The sequence below is a fragment of the Chaetura pelagica genome, unplaced genomic scaffold (genome assembly GCF_000747805.2).
Source record: "Chaetura pelagica isolate M959 unplaced genomic scaffold, ChaPel_1.0 scaffold242, whole genome shotgun sequence".
Classification (NCBI taxonomy): Eukaryota; Metazoa; Chordata; class Aves; order Apodiformes; family Apodidae; genus Chaetura; species Chaetura pelagica.
This window is the reverse complement of record NW_009952377.1, coordinates 1,206,081-1,222,707: the sequence shown is the minus strand read 5'-3', so window position 1 is coordinate 1,222,707 and position 16,627 is coordinate 1,206,081.

Genomic DNA, 16,627 nt, shown 5'->3' with positions numbered 1-16,627 from the left:
GCCCCCCCTCCCGGGCCCCCCCCCCGGCTTCCCGGCAGCTTGGAGGCAGCTCCTGCCCCTGGGCTGCCAGCACTGAGGCTGTGCTGGATCGAGGGCTGCTGGTTCACCTCATGCCAAGAGGAAATGAGCCAGCAAGGTCTGCTGAGCCCTACACTGCCAGGTTGTGATGGGGTCCAGCTGCAGACACAGAGAACATCCATCACTCCTGGGAAGCTGGTGAGGCCTTGACAAGGCAATGCCATGTCCTACTGGTGAACAACACAGGACATCTCTCCATCTGCCAGTTCTCCAGGAAATGGGAAGCATATCCTGTGGCACTCGATAGCATAATGATGCTGATTTGTGCCTCAGAGGGACACAAAGGCTGGTCAGCCCACAAGTAAGGACCTCCAAATCCTTTTTTTCCTGTTTCTGCTACAGATTTATTTTGTCTACAATCATATTTCTCATCTCCCCAAGATCCTAGCAGGCCTCTTCATAAGCCAGGTCCAGTAACCTTTCATATTAACCAATAGCACTCACGAAACCAGTGATCAGGGGACCCTGAGGTTGTACATTTCAGTGAGAGATGCCAGTTTGATGCACGCCTTTGATGGCTGCTGTCACTGCTGTCACTGATGCTGGGCAGCATCCCCTTGGGTTGGTGGAGGAGCTGACACACAGGGACTAGTGTAAGACACTCTCATGCCCCCAGGGTTCAGCTCCCACCCCAGGGCTATACTGCAGTGCTGGCCGCAGGGACAAGGGCAGGGGCACAGACCCAGTCCTTAGGGCAGGCAAGAGCTGGGCAGTCAAGGGAGGTTTCCTTCAGTGCCAAAATGTTTGGATCTGCTTCACAGCTGGAGACAGAAAGCTAAAGTCACATACACAAATTCAGGTCCTCTGACCACAAAGATATTCTACCCATCCTCCAGACATGAACATCCCTAGCTGAGTCTACAGAAGAGTTCTGCTCACATGGACCCTCACTGACTGCCCCACACAGGCACAACCCACACGCCCAGCCCAGGCAGAAGTGCCTGCTGCGGGCCATGCTGCCAGCGAGCATCCCCCCTTGCCCTCTTCTCTGAAACCTCCAGAGGGTCCTCCAAGAGGAGAATATAAGATCTAATGAACCACTTCTCAATTCAGATCCGATTCATCAAATGCAAACACTGCATCAGGCAACTGGATTTTCCTCACCAACTTATTTTTTGCATGCGGGCAGCATGCAAACTAGGTCAGTATTATTCCTACTGAAACACTCACTATGGGTGTTATTTTTAGGAAACCATGTGATTGTCTGACTTTTATTTATGAGAGCACAGAAAGACCCACTGTATATTTTCCTGTCTGTCTTGTTTGGGGTGGTTTGTTTTTTTAGTTCTTGGATCTCAGGCCTCTTTTTATAAGGCAAAGTCAGACTCAATCACGAGACGTTGCAGGTTGCATGCCTTGGCAATCAGTGAAACAAAGCACATGCAGCAGTGAGCAAACCAAGCCATACAAGAGTTCAGAGAGGTTATGAAAAGGCAAGCCAGTGATGCAGGTAACAAGGAAAAAGGATACAGAGCAGAAAAGATGCCAAGGAGTTACAGGACGTGGGGAATTGAGTTTGAAGGACACTGCACTTAGATCTTCATAACTCCTAAAAGAGTAAACACAAAATCTCAGCAGCTAGACAGAAGTCAGCACATCTTCTTACCTGTTTGGCACCAACAAAAAAACTCAAGGCAACAAAATCCTGTACCAGCTTTTAATTCAGCAGGTTAGTGGTCACAACCCTGACAAATATCCATCAGACAAACAAGCCAGGATGGATTCCCTTGAGGGAGAGAGGGAGCCTATGGCAGAGACCTAGCAGGAACCTTCAGTGTGCAGGTCTCCAGCTGCCTGCTTTTCATCTGGCCTGTCTGGGGAATTCAGAGTCTTTGCCCAGCGTGTGAGTTAACAGGCAATTCAGGTGCTGGGAATGTGAATCTTTTTACTAAACTTTTATGGCCAATGTGACAAAGCCTACATAGAATCATAGAATCACAGAATGATTTGGGCTGGAAGGGTAATTTAGTTCCAACCCCCCTGCATGGGCAGAGACACCTCCCACTAGATCAGGTTGCTCAAGGCCCCATCCAACCTGGTCTTGAAGACCTGCAGGGAGGGGGCATCCACAACCTCCCTGGGCAACCTGTTCCAGCATCTCACCATCCTCACAGGAAAGAACTTTTTCCTAATGTCCAACCTGAATCTCCTCTCTTTAAGCTTCAAACCATTGCCCCTTGTCTTCTCACTATACACCCATGTAAAAAAGCCCTACCCCAGCTTTCTTGTGGGCCCCCTTCAGCTATTGGAAAGTTGCTATAAGGTCACCATGGAGCCTCCTCTTCTCTAGGCTGAACAAGCCCAATTTCCTCAGCCTATCTTCAGAGGGGAGTTGCTGTATCTCTGCTGATAATCCAGACTGCTTTTATAATCAGAAAAAAAGGCACAGGCAGTGCCCTTCCTCTCAAGTGAATGCAGACATCTAAAATAGGCCAGTCAAGCAGCATACCAGCACTGCCTAATTCTATCCATCCATAACAGAAGGAATTCAGAATGAGTAGCTCAGACGTCAGTGTATGTATTTCAAAGCAGATGAACCACAGCCTAAATTGCCAGAAATTACTTACCAAAATAAGTGTCAGAAACCAGCCTCCAGGCCTACAGGTCTTCTGACTTTCCACTCACATGAAAAAATTCAGATGTGGTGTGATCTGCAAGGGCACAGGGTCAGCTGTATGGCTGATGAGTCACACACCTCTATGGGCTGCACATCTGGCAATGGCCCCAGCAAAAGTTGTTTGCTGGGGCAAGTCATCTCAGCAGGAGGGGAGACCCACATGGGAACTCTGCTTGCCCACATCCCCAGGACACCTCCACTAGCCCAGGGCTTCCGCATGGCTGGGAGATACCACTGAATCTTGGCTTCAAAGGTGTGCAAGCAACATTGGATTTTGCTGCTGAGAGGATGAAAGAGTGGGGAAAGGGAAGGGGCTGAGCTGGCTGGGAAGACCTGGTACTTGCTGGCACCTTTTCTGCCTCTGCCCAGCAACTGCTGGTCCAGGAACTGGGGTATTTTCGGGGTCCAAATTGCCTCTGTGGCAATCCAGCAGTACTCTGCATACACTCAAATTCAGAAGAGCTGTTTTCATCTGTCCTTTTTAATTGATCTCAAGCCCTGAAGCTCTCACCTCAGGTGGCCTACCTCCCTGAGCTAACTGCTGGCACCATCTAGGTCACTGCCCCCAGAAAGAAACAAAAACTTCAAAAGAAACAATGTAGGCAAAGACAACTGGGCAAGCTCCAGCTCAGCTGCCAAACTACAAAAACCAGTTCTTTCTCTAGCAAAGTCTGTGCTGCCACAGTGCATACTATAGATAAAGCTACACAAACTACATCCTCCATGCACGGCAGGCAACTGGAGGTTTTCCTGCAAACAGGAACAGCACAAATGAACAGGGAAAAGCTACGCCCTCTTATATGTGGCACAGCATGGGAACTCAGCTCTGTGTTTCAGGAGCAGTGAGTGAGAATCATATGCGGGGATGCTCAGGGGTGTTTTAAGAGCATGGGACATATCCTGCAAAGTTGGTGGAATGGTCTGGTTGATACAAGCAGGCTAGAAGTTTAACCGTGGATCACAGCGTCATCATCTAACGCTTCCATGCCACATGATCCTAACATTGCTCCCAGGAAAACCAGCGGTTTGGGGTAAACATCAGGAAGATGGCTTCTTACAGCCCAAACTGTCCCTTTTTTTTCCATCCATCACATATGACTGGCACATGGGTCACTTCTGCTACCTATCACCTGCAAAACATCACGTGATTTTGCACTGAATTTTCTACAACTATACTTTTTGGGACCAATTCATACAAATTTAAAACATACTTTATCAGTCACTGACACTGCATTCTCTTATTGTTAAAACCAGCAAATTAATAATGCCCTGAAAAAGAGCCAAAGGCAGCAATTATTCACGGCACTAATTAGTAGCAAAAACTGCTTTCCAGCCATTTCAGTTACCCTCCTGAAATTACCCAGTTGCTGGTGCCAAATTTCCATTTATCTCAAGAGCCCTTTGTAACAACAGCAAACAATAGCTTCTTCTTCACTTATCAGACTTCCCATATGAGGAAGAAATCACGTTACAAAGGAAGGGCCAAATAATCATGCCTTACTAGCTCAAGGTACACGGGACTTTCACAAGTCTCTTAGAAATTTCAGTCTACACACCTCAGAGTTATGAGCAGCCCAAGGAAAACAGTCTGATTTCGATAACAGAAGTACTAATGAGTGCAGGACAACAGGCACAGGCACAAAAAGCAGAAGTGTAATGGGAGCCAGGCTATCAGCTGTACCATAACAAAAGAGCTGGTGCAGGTCTGCTCTGTTGCCCACCAGCACCATGCCATGTGTCACTGAAGCAGATGAGTAACCCCAGAGGTTGAAGCTGTTCAGAGTTAAGAAAGGCCTTTGACACAGTGCCCCACAACATCCTGCTCTCTAAGTTGAAGAGATATGGGTTTGATGGGTGGACTATTCAGTGGATAAGGAATTGTCTGGATGGTTGCATCGAGAGCATAGAGGTCAATGGCTCGATATCCAGATGGGAAACAGTGACAAATGGTGTCCCTCAGGGGTCCATACTGGGACCAGTGTTTAATATCTTTATTAATTATACTGACAGTGGCATTGAGAGCACCCTCAGCAAGTTTGCCAAGGACACCAAGATGGGTAATGCAGCTGATATGCCAGAGGAACAGGATGCCATCCAGAGTGACCTGGACAAGCTGAAAAATTGGGCCCAGGTGAATCTCATGAGGTTCAACAAGACCAAGTGTAGGGTCCTGCACCTGGGCTGGGGCAATGTGCATGTGTCATTCCAATGCAGATCTCCTGTAAGAGCAGACTTAGGGTCACATCAGACTGGCACACATGACAGTCCTGAGTTTCCTCATTCTTTAAACACCCTTTGTGGTTTTTTTTACAAGCATGAAATGAAGACTTTCTGCCTGTTTCAGGGAGGGTAATGTTTTATTTAAGATGGCCTGCTAGCACCATGAATTTTACATGGCAGAAGCTCCATCCCATAACACCCTTAAACCTCTCCTGGTTAGGCAGCAGGGCTCTGATCCTGCAGCCAGGAGATGTGGCATCTCCCACCAGGAGCCTTGGCAAGAGGGATGAGTAGTGAGGGCTTGTTCACAAGCATATCCCTCCTCCCTACCCACCACCACTGAAACAGCCTGTCCTGATGCATCGCCTTAGAGACCTTCCTGGGAGACAAATTTGCTGCATCAGCCTCTCCTCCCAATGCCTCCCACAGAACTCCTGCCCGACCCAGGCTGTTTGGAGATGCACAGATGTGAGCAGAGTGTGGGCAGGTCTAGCAGAGCATCTTATCTGCTGCAAGGCCTCTGGAGGTCACAGATAAGCAAACACAGGCAAGGGCAATGCTAAGGACACAGATATATAAGCAAAACAAGACAAGAAGCACATCAGACATACCTTCCCACGATTTTGGGTCTAGAGCAGGACTCTGTGCATGTCTGTGGAGGTAACACTGCGTATGTATTCAGAAAGGCCAGCTTTTACAGTAAAACAACCATATTCAACAGCATGAAAGATTATCTTGCTTGGGGTTTAATCAATCACTTCCTCCCCATAGCAACCATGACTACACCACGATGCCACTACACAGGTAACACAGGACACATGAGCCTCCAGACCACGCCTTACTTGAATTCCAGCAGGTTAAAGCTGTCCCTGCTCAGCACAGAAACTGGCAGGCTTATTACAAGCCCTCACAGGCAGAAGACCTGAGTATGTTCTGATCCCCTAATTAACATGTAGCCTCTACGAGCCAGGATCTGGTTTTATCTCGGTTACCTCATCCCACATTGCCTCTGATGGCTGAAAACTGACAATATCTAAGTAAACCATCCAATGCTAAAACAAGAACATGCTGCATAGCCTGCAGAAGCTGTCCCAAGTGTTAGGCAGCTGGTGTGCTGACACCATTGCCTATGTGCTGAGTAATGATGTCTCACAGTTTCTTTGTGCTCCTTTACCCGTCTCTTTCCATCTGGCGTTCCTTGTCTTCCACATGGATTGTACACTGTTCAAAGCAGGGCTTTCTGCTAGCACCTAGGAGATAATCTGTGACAGGCACCAGAAAATCCGTCTGATCAGTCCACATGAGTAATGAATTGTAGTCAATGTTGTACAGGGATGTGTGTATGAATGGGTTAAGCATGGTGCGTCTGGATGGAAAACATGACTCAGAAGTGTTACTAGCATTATTTTTCCTCATGTCCATAAACCTAAGTGAGAAATGGAAGAAATGGAGTGGGTAGAAAAAAAGAGACAGCAGGCTGGCAGGCAAGCATCTCTCGAAGACAAATGCACTAAATTATGGGTACACGGATCAGATGCTGAGAAGAGCTGAGCATTTGCAACTCCTACACACATTCTCATTTCTTCTTTTATAGCTATTAACTCTCCATGCTTCTCCATGTTGTTTTTGCTTCATCCTTCACATATATAGACCAAGACTTGGATCTTATCTTCATGTATCCCAGTGACTTACTGGCATATCATGCACACACAAAGCTACACCCAGAGGTTGAGGCACCTCTTTCACTGCCTTCTGTACAAAATGATAATGCAACTACGCTGGTCACCGGGACAACAGTGACAGCCTGTCAAACTGATAAGAAGTTGGTCAGCTGGGTTCATGCTCTGAGAAAGAGCAAGACCAAGGCAATAAAAGTAACACACAGCAGGAAACTGCAAACAGCATTTGGTTGACCCCTTCTGGAGCTAGAATCAGAATGAACATGAGAGCAACAAAAAAGAGGGTTTGAAGAGAAGCAGCTTGCTGTTCAACTTCTAAAACTCCACAGTTAATGTGAAATGGGAAAGATTCCAGAAAGACACAGAATTGGACTTCCAGATGTGAGGCCTATCTCAAAACTGGGAGTAGTTTTGAGCCTACATGGTCCTGGCTGGACCTGAATCCACTGCAGGAGGAAGAAGTTACCTCTTCTCATAAAACAGCCCCACCAAGCAGCACCAAGCTGAATCCAGAATCAGGGAGTGTCATTCAAGAGCACTATTTTGCCTAAATGGCATTTGGTACATACAGAGGTCAAATTGTAAATTCAGCCTTCTGAATGCTGCTAAAGTTCAGGGCAACACAGGACTGGTAGCTCTCATGGTCAGTTTTACAGCTCCAAGGCCCACAGTCCAACCATGATGATAGTTCATGAAAAACAGTCTGAAAAAAACCCACAATTGTAACTGGAAGTCAAGTCCATTTTATTATGTTATGTATAGCCCTTGGCGGGGGGATATGACAGACAGAGTTTACCAAGGCAGTAAAGCCTTGTCAGGACAAGAAAGAACTGTGCATATCCAGGTGAAGTCCAGGAAGTCTAATAAGATCATTCCTTGTAAAACAAGGAACACTGTCCTGTCTCTTTGAGGGATACTCATGGACACAGCAGGGATTCTGTCAGAGCTGGAAATATGGTCTGGAAATGAAAGTCACACTGCTCAACCTCTAATCTAAACGGGAACAGGGGAGCAATGCAAATAGCATCCTGCTGTATGACAGGGGATCAGGCAGACATACTAGCCAGTGCTAAAGAGATAGGTGATGGATAGAAGTCTCCTCCCAACCTCTGCTCCTCATTACTTTCTAGACACAGAGGAAGAACTTCAGTCTCTTTCTCCTGTCTCCCAGCTGTGATTCAGCAGTGAATTCTCTTGTTAGAAAGGTGCTTCAGCATTCAGACATCCTCTCTATCCCCTAGCCTGCACCTTAGGGAGAGGGGAACTGCAAAGCCAGCTGCACAAATCTCTCTTCTTGGCTGGGGCTGAGATATACACAACAGTCTAACACACCCAAGACCTTTGTGAGCACAACAAACCAATGCCAAGAAACAGAAAAATGTCATCAAGGCCACATGGGCAGGTTTATTGTATTTGTTATGCATCTCGGTCAAAACAGGCAGGCATAACGCAGAGAGACAATGAGGTCTTTCTCAGCAAGCAGTGTGGCAGGCGCTCCTGGGTCCCCTCAGGCGGCTGTCTGTCTGCGCGGTCCCCTTTCCCCTGTTTTGATTATAGCTGCATCCTCTCTGTATCAAGATGTGGACACTTAATGCATGCTCACCTTTGCCCTCAGCTACAAGCTGTTTCTGCTTAGCTAATGCTTTTCTTGGCAGGCTCAGCCAGGCAAGCCAGAGTTCAGTTTGCACCCCAATCAGCTGAAGCACAGATGGCTGGCTCTGGGAAATGCTGCAGAGATACAGCCAAAATGAGCTAAAGTCACTTACATGGAACTGCAAATTGCTCTGTGCTTGTACTTGGCCAGTGAGATTCAGGCCCATGACTGGGCATTCAGCCACAGCCAAAGGACAAATCAAAATAAACAAACCAGGAGTTTCTTCCAGGGACATATTACAAAGATATTTTCAAAGCAGGATTTAAGAACAGAATCCTGTCTGTCCTCAATATCTTAGCATGGAATGTGCACAATGGCAGATCCTCTAAAAAGCTTTAAGCACAGTTAGTGTAAGTGAGAAATATGAAAGATGTAGGACACAGGACAAGAGTTAAGGCATATAGGGGCTTTTCACAGCTCTGGCACATCTCTCCAATGCAGTGAAGTGATGCATGCAAAGTGCTAAAACATGGTCAGAGCACATGGCTGAAGCTTAGCTGGTCTGGAGCAAAGGCTTAACATTTTTACTTCATTTCATCTGGCATTTTTATTTATTTGTTAAGAAGCAGACACTAGTCAGCATTCCATGAAGGAGATTGCTATGGGAAATCCATGACTAATAACTCTCCTTAGATTCACTTGTTCTCATTAGCAGGCTTTTTTGGAAGAATATATTGCACAGCCTCTGGTGCAACAGCCCTGTGTAGAGTCCACGTACGCAGGGAGACAGACCACCTCAACACTGTTTGCAGATCTGAAGTAAACAGGCAAAAATCAGGCAAACCTGCCACAACCTGAAGTAACCTACAGAACTGCCTCTTTAAGACCTTTGCTGGGGTAAGAGAAGACATTACTGAGCAGTTTACTCCAAAGCAGAGGATAAGGAGGTTTGTGCTGATTCTCAAGCAATCTATCTAGCAGGTTGTGACTTGGCAGCCCAACACTACTTTGCTGGTTTCCCTGCTGCTTCAGGAATTGAGTAAGCTGCCTGCACACGTCACAGCACATGCCTCCCCCTGCACCAAAATTAGCACGCTGCAGGGCCAGGTGCAGCAGCCAAGTCATTCACCCTCCTTCCTGCCCAAATGTTTTGCAGGGTGCAGAATGCAGCAGCCCAGGACTCTGTGCAGAGCAAGTGATGAGCCTCCCTTATATCTGCAAGAGGAGACATTTCAAGCTTCAGCTGTATGACTCAGCTGATCACTGCAGGTTCACTGCAGGCGGGAGCAGGAGTGGCACTAAGACTCATAATTCATTATCTATAAATTGAAAATTTATTTAAAAAGTAGAAGTTTTATCAAACGTGTGAGAGTAAACACCCTCAGGAGCACAGAGATTCACTGAGAGACTTACCCCTGCAGCTAAACTATCAAAACCTCTTGTCCCAGCACTCCCTGTCTTACTGCACCAGAAAAAAAAAAAAGCAAGAAGGGAAAATAAGGGCCTTCTTTAGCCACAGTAGGTGCTACTAATCAAAAGAACTCCATAGCTACAAACTAAAATAACCATTTATAAGCATAGATGTTTGAAGATAAAAGCACTGGCAAAATCATGGGTATGTGCACAAAGTGACTACCAGGAAAGACGTCCCAGAACAGAAGTCTCTGAATTAAATCAGCACATTATCCACTGGTATAAGATGGTGCATCTCTTTAGATTTGAATGAGCTTATGAACAGTTACACGTGACCTTTGAGATCCCACCTGCACCCACACACCCTCCCTAACTTCATCTAGAACAGAGAATTCATCCATCACCTAGTCACCTATTAATCTGTCAACTGTGCAAACAATCAGAAAGGAGAGGAGCTGTGTATTTATTACACATTTCTGAATAAGTCATGCCCAATATCTAGGACAAACAATACATTAAACCCTAAAGGACTCTTTGAAAGCTTTTTCCTGCTGGAGACAACAACAAAAAAGTAACATAATAGAAAGGGAACAGTAAATCATTCATGACAATGATAACAAACTGTGGGTGAGGTGCAGCAAAACAACAGTGAAACCAGCTACAGTATTCTTGAGTATCTCTCTTTAAAGGGTGGAGTAGCTGTGAGCAGCTTTAAGGAGTCCTACTTCATGTTCTTTAGGGTAGGGAAGATGTATCAGATACAAAACACATGGAGAACTGCACAACAGCAAGTTACAGTTTATTCAGATGCCCCATGACCACATCAGGTACTGAAGCAAAAATGCCATTGTGGTTAGTTAGTTGTGCAAATAAGGCTGAACTTAACAAAACAGCATGTTAAAGACACTAGTGATATAAAGATGAATTAGACTCTCAAGAGCTGAATGATGCTTTATACCAGTGATATAAAGATGAATTAGACTCTCAAGGGCTGAATGATGCTTTATACCAGTGATCTGGTATTGTGTACAGTTCCAGCGCCCTCAGGACAAGAAAGATATAGACCTGTTGGAGAGGGTCCAGAGAAGGGCCACCAAGATGATTCAAGGCCTGGAGCACCTCTACTATGAAGACAGGCTGAGAGAGTTGGGGCTGTTCAGCCTAGAGAAGAGAAGGCTCTGGGGAGACCTTCCAGTACTTGAAGGGGCTACAGGAAAGCTGGGGAGGGGCTTTTCATCAGAGAACAGGACAAAGGGTAATGGTTTTAAACTGAGAGGGGAGATTTAGGTTAGATATTAGGAAGAAATTCTTCACTATAAGGGTGGTGAGGAACTGGAATGGGTTGCCCAGGGAGGTTGTTGATGCCCCATCCTTGGAGGTTTTTAAGGCCAGGTTGGATGAGGTTTTGTGCAACCTGGTCTAGTGGTAGGGTTCCCTGCTCATGGCAGGGGTGTTGGAACCTGATGATCTTTAAGGCCCCTTCCAACCTTAATGATTCTATGATCTCACTTACATGCACATGGTTATTTTGGAATCCTAAAAACAAGATCTGAAAACGTTACAGTGCCAAAATGTTCACAGCTAGCACCTAACCTAATCCACACTCCCAGATGAGTGTGGTAGCAACAAATCATATTATTGGCATTTATTTTAGATCCCTTCAACTCTATGAAAATGCCTGTTTCAGGAAATCTTGTTTCTTAAAACTATCTTAAGTAAAAAGCTCAAAAGCAATCAATGTGGACAAGATTTGCTTCTTAGTGAGTATTTTTAGCCTTGTTTCTTGAACAAACAATATTTTTGCAATCATTGTGTATGAATCTGTGTGTGTGCACCTGCCTGTCTCTTAAGCCAAATCTACCAGTTCCTTAACCCACTGGATAACTCCTAATACAGTGACACTGAGGTACATGAGGCCTGGGAAGACGGGTAGGGTAAGACATTATTAGTGCTTCAAGTCAGCTTTTATTAGCCATAATAATCCCCATAGGCCAAAACCAGACTTAAGTCACTACACCACTCTTGGAAACCATAGGTATCATCAGCTATTTTCATATTGCTACTAGTCTATGTAACAGCAATAAGCATACATAGTTCTAAGCATATGTAACACATGACACATGCAAAGCACAGAACAGTTTCTACCTCCTCTATTTTCTTATTTTAAGCACCACTGTTGGTTTGGTTTTTTTGCTTTTTTTTTTTTTCCCACTTTGGCAGATTATTTACTTTAGTAATATAAATATTTGAGCTGCAAACCACCAGAGCATTCAAAGACTTTGGCACTGCATTGCAGTCATATATTATTTGCTTCATTACAAAAGGTAATCCCTGTATTTTTATTAAGCAGCTTGCACCAGCTGTACTCAAGCTCAAGGCAAAATACACCAAACAAGCAGCAAATTATTAATCACAACCTGCAACTGCAAAACTCGGAGTGCTCTGCAAAGCACCTTCAATGCTGCAAGAGAGGCAACACTGTAACAGATATGAAATCAGAGTTTAGAGACAAAACTTTTTCTGCTGTATGTCTATCAGTTTGTTTCCAAACGCACAGCTCTGCCTTCCCGGCCAAGCAGCACCTTCAGAGGTTTTGTTCTGGAGAATATGAAATTTTCCAGTGCCTTCAAACCAGACTTTTCCTTTGCTTTCAGCACACGCAGTTGAGATACTGTCTCATCTACCAGATCTGCCAGCAGAAATGCAAGAATCCCCTAGCAGGACCTCAGAACTGTGTCCAAATCCCAGCTCTCATAGCAATGGCCTCATATTGTTTTAAAGCAAAGAAACTCCTCCATGATCAAATGAGCAGAACAGAATAGCAAAAAATGCTGCAACCAGCAGTGCAGACCCTTAAGAAACTAGCTCAGCATCCACATGTTTCTGTCCAAAGCAGAAGAGCTTTGAGAGAACTTAAGAACTCCAAAGTCTCCTCAGACTGGGAGGAGGTTCTAGAAAACAGCTCTCAAAACCAGGGACTAACAAACCTTCCTCTTAGGAAAAGCAGAAAGCCAATAGCACTCTAAGCTAACTCTAAGCAAACTCTAAGCACTCATGGTTTTTTTTTACTACTCAGAGTTAACATCTGCTAGGAAATCAATACTGAGAATCACAGCACTGGCTGCCAGACCATCAGAGGCCAAGGAAAAGGATATATGGAGGCATTAGCAAAGCAGATTTAACTTAACGCACAAGCTCACAGATTCTGATGTCTGAAGCCTCACTCTGACAAGCACCAGGAAATGTAAATGCAGGGGTTACTAATGGACATAATGAACAGGCAGGCAGTTTTGACAGCATGTTATCAGCTGGAAGCTATATTCCCCCCGGACTTCTTATCTTCCACATCCACTTTTTTCAGCAACTCTATAAATGTAGCAGGCATATTTGCCAACCACACACACGCAACTGCTGCATAATGTTAGTGATTGCCAGTTAGGCCCATAGCCAAAGCTGCTGCCTGGACAAACTGAGGAAACCTGGCTTCTCTGAGTCCTACCACCAATGTTTCCACTTAGTGCTGAGACCCATGGAGAAAAGACAGCTTTCCAGTCCAGGGGCATCTCTCTTTCACAGACCTCCACAACGTGCTGTGCTGAATTCACCTCTTGATTGAACTTGTACCTCATCTCCACTCTTGATCAATTTCTGTAAGCTCACATTGGTTTATTTGCCTCTTTAAACACAGACAGCCTGGGTTTATTTGCTTAAAGGGATGTTTTACTTTGTCCTTTCATCCAAACTACTGCCTGTAAAATTCCCAACAGACTCCTCCCACAAAGAACCAGCCAAGTGCAAAACTAAAGGTGAAGGTTCACTATTGAAAAATCACCAACACAGAAATAAACATGCAAAGCAAATCAACACATTTCTGTTAAGGAATAAATACCACAGTGAAAATCCATGGTATCCTAGCAAACACAGTGAGATCACTCAAACAGCCATTAAGTACATGCAGCCCAAGAGCCCAAAACCCCACTTTTCTAATGCATTGCTGATTATTTGCACTGCTGAAAATTCACAGATGCACATGACAGCATTTAGCCTTTCTCTCAGCACACATGGACAGGTATTACTCAGTTGTTCAGGAAGCTTGCTAGTTCTTCCAGAAGTACCAGTTGTTCTAAGAAAAGATGTGTTACTACTGTTATTTTGGGAAGGATGTTCCAGCAAACATAGATTCAGACAGAGCCAGGACACTCTCTGTCCACCTCAGCCTTACTCATGGAAGCCAAAGTGACAATAGGCCTGTTAGAATTGATGATGCTCTGGGAAGCCACCCCCTACTCTGCTTAATGCACCATTATGGTGAATTACAGATGTTGGATACAGTGGTGGGACAGGCAGGCCGTGGTGCCTCAGCAGATGACCCAGTGTGCAGGTCTCATATTGAGCAAACTGAAGAGCCAGGCCCAGCATTCCCTGAGCACAATTACCCTACCCAGCCGACCTCTACCTGCATTGCATCCTGAGAGGAAACCCTTGGATAGAAAAATCCTTCTCCCTTAGCATTTGCAGCTATCAAACACTAGTTTATATTCTGCAGAGAAAGCTGGTTGTTCTCCTTGCTGAGGTGCCTCCCTTACAGACACACAGTGGAAGAAGAAGAGGGAGGGCAGGAGGGAGCCTCAGGATAACACCAGACTTGGGGCAGAGCCTGCCTCATGCTGTTGGCTAACACTGAGCCCTTTCTGGGCACTCAGACTCAAACACTAGCTGGGAGAATTTTAACATTTCTGCATAGTAATAGAAGCAACAAAAATAATTATCATAAATAATGGCTCTATGTGTATCTAATATAATACACTTGCTCTCCTTTTTTCCTCTGTTTACTAATTCCTGAACTACTAATAACAGCTAACACAAATAATAATGTAACAGAGCATGGAAAGGAAGGCATTTCACAGAGTCTACCCAACATGAATAGTGAGCTGCCAGACAGCAATGAATGTGGAGCTCCTGAGCAGGAAAACCAGAATTAACCTCTGCCCTTGCTACTGATCAGTCTAGTGTCAATCCCAATGGATTTTGGACTCATGCTTCCCCAAAGGTTGCACAGTCAAACCTCGTATGTAAATAATTAAACTTTTATTCTACACGTTACCAAGATAGGAAGAAGAAAGGCTATTGCCTTTCAGTGTAACTGTACATAAACTTGGCTCTCCTTCCATCTTCTGAAATTATGGAAATTACAGCCAAAGACATAAAGACAGCACGACAAAGAATCACTTACTCAGTTGCTAAGGGTTCCTCCTGGACAAAGTAACAGCTCTGAACTAGCCACTGGGAGATAACACCTACAGCTTCTAGCAGAGAGAAAACATTTTTTAAGGCCAAGGTTGCCAAGTGGATATTGAAATAGGCCAACCTATTGGTGGTTCATAGCCAACCACACCACTGACAGACCACAAACTTGCTGAAGAATAAACCACAGACAGGACACCAGGTTGTCTGTCAGACAATATAAACACCTAAGATTACAATGCCCATTTTTGAAGATTTATGTTTTAAATATAGACCTATATTGAGATTTTCAATAGAATTTTGATTTTGCTGCATTATCACAGACATTGACTCTGTTATTTTTAATAATAACTATCTACGACAACATAGAACAAAACTGAATTGTTCAAGGCTGAACTGAATGATACTGAAGCATTACAGTGATAAGGAAATACACCCCAAGGTCCACTGCAGAAAACTTCCTATTCCCAGACACGAAACCCCTTCAAAACCTGACTTAGTAATGCCATGTAAAATCTCTTAACTACAAATATATATATATATAAAACCTGCTTAGTTTCTACCAATGAAATGCACACACAAGTGGTCTGTACTTAGAAGGTCACACAAGCAATGTGTGTGAACTGTGAACTTCACGATTCATGAAACCGTGACATTTTAAAGCAGGAGGAGAGAAAATATTTTTCTGCCTTGTCCAAGCCATGAAATACTAAAATGAACAAACTATAAATAAAAAAAAAATTGGGATCCAAAACTCAATATTATTGTTCCTGTGAGAAAAAAAAAATTAACAACTAGACACCAAGAAGAAAATAACCCACAGTTTTAGCCTGTTTTGTATAATCCATGAGAATATCATGACTTCATGGGACCTGCTCTTAGCAGAAGGAACACTGTGTTAAAAGGTAATTCATTAACTTCATGATGTCAACTTATATACTATAAAATTAAATTTAAAAATCCTTCTTCATGTTCCTCATTATGTCAAATAGCACCAAATGCAAGGTTTCGTTTCCCTTTTGCTGCTCAATAAAGTGCTGTTGGCAGCAACACGATGTAACTGTTAATTTATTAACCTCATAGGGTTTAGTTTCATAGCATGAAACTAAAGCCATAGACCAGAGGCATTTAGCAAGTATTATACATGCTACATATTTTTTGCCTCCCACATTTTTATGATTTTTTCCCCCCAAGCCTCACATATTTTGGAGATGCTTCCTTATTTCACCCTAACCCTTTTTCCCTGTTTATAAAAGTGCTGCTGTGTATTTTTCAAGGAGATATTTAACACATTCTGAAGAATTATTAACTTTTTCAAATGCAAATAGTGAAGTTCAAGACAGGCTCACATGATGTTCTACAGGATGGTGTCTGGGCTAAAAGATATGCTATTCCACAGGCTGAAAAGGACACATAACTAGGGCAGCAGCCATCATGTTTTATAGTATTAAAAGACTATGATGATCAAAGTTCACTAAAGGACAGTCGTTTATCAAAAAAAAGTGACCAATTTTTGGCTAAGGGTATCAAATATGTGACTTGTCAGTCATAGAGAACCTTCAGATCCCCATGGTATTAGCAAGTCCAGCCATGGTGTCTTCAAATGTGCAGCTTATCAATTCCCTACTGCCTTTGGGTCCCCATGTTTGCCACACCACAGAGCCTGCTCATGGTGTCTTCACTCCACTCCAACCTTCCATGCTGGTGTCCTTAAGAGTCAGCATATCAAGCTCCCCTGATGTTGCTAACAACTAGGGTTGCCTGGGAAATTACTGTGGTACA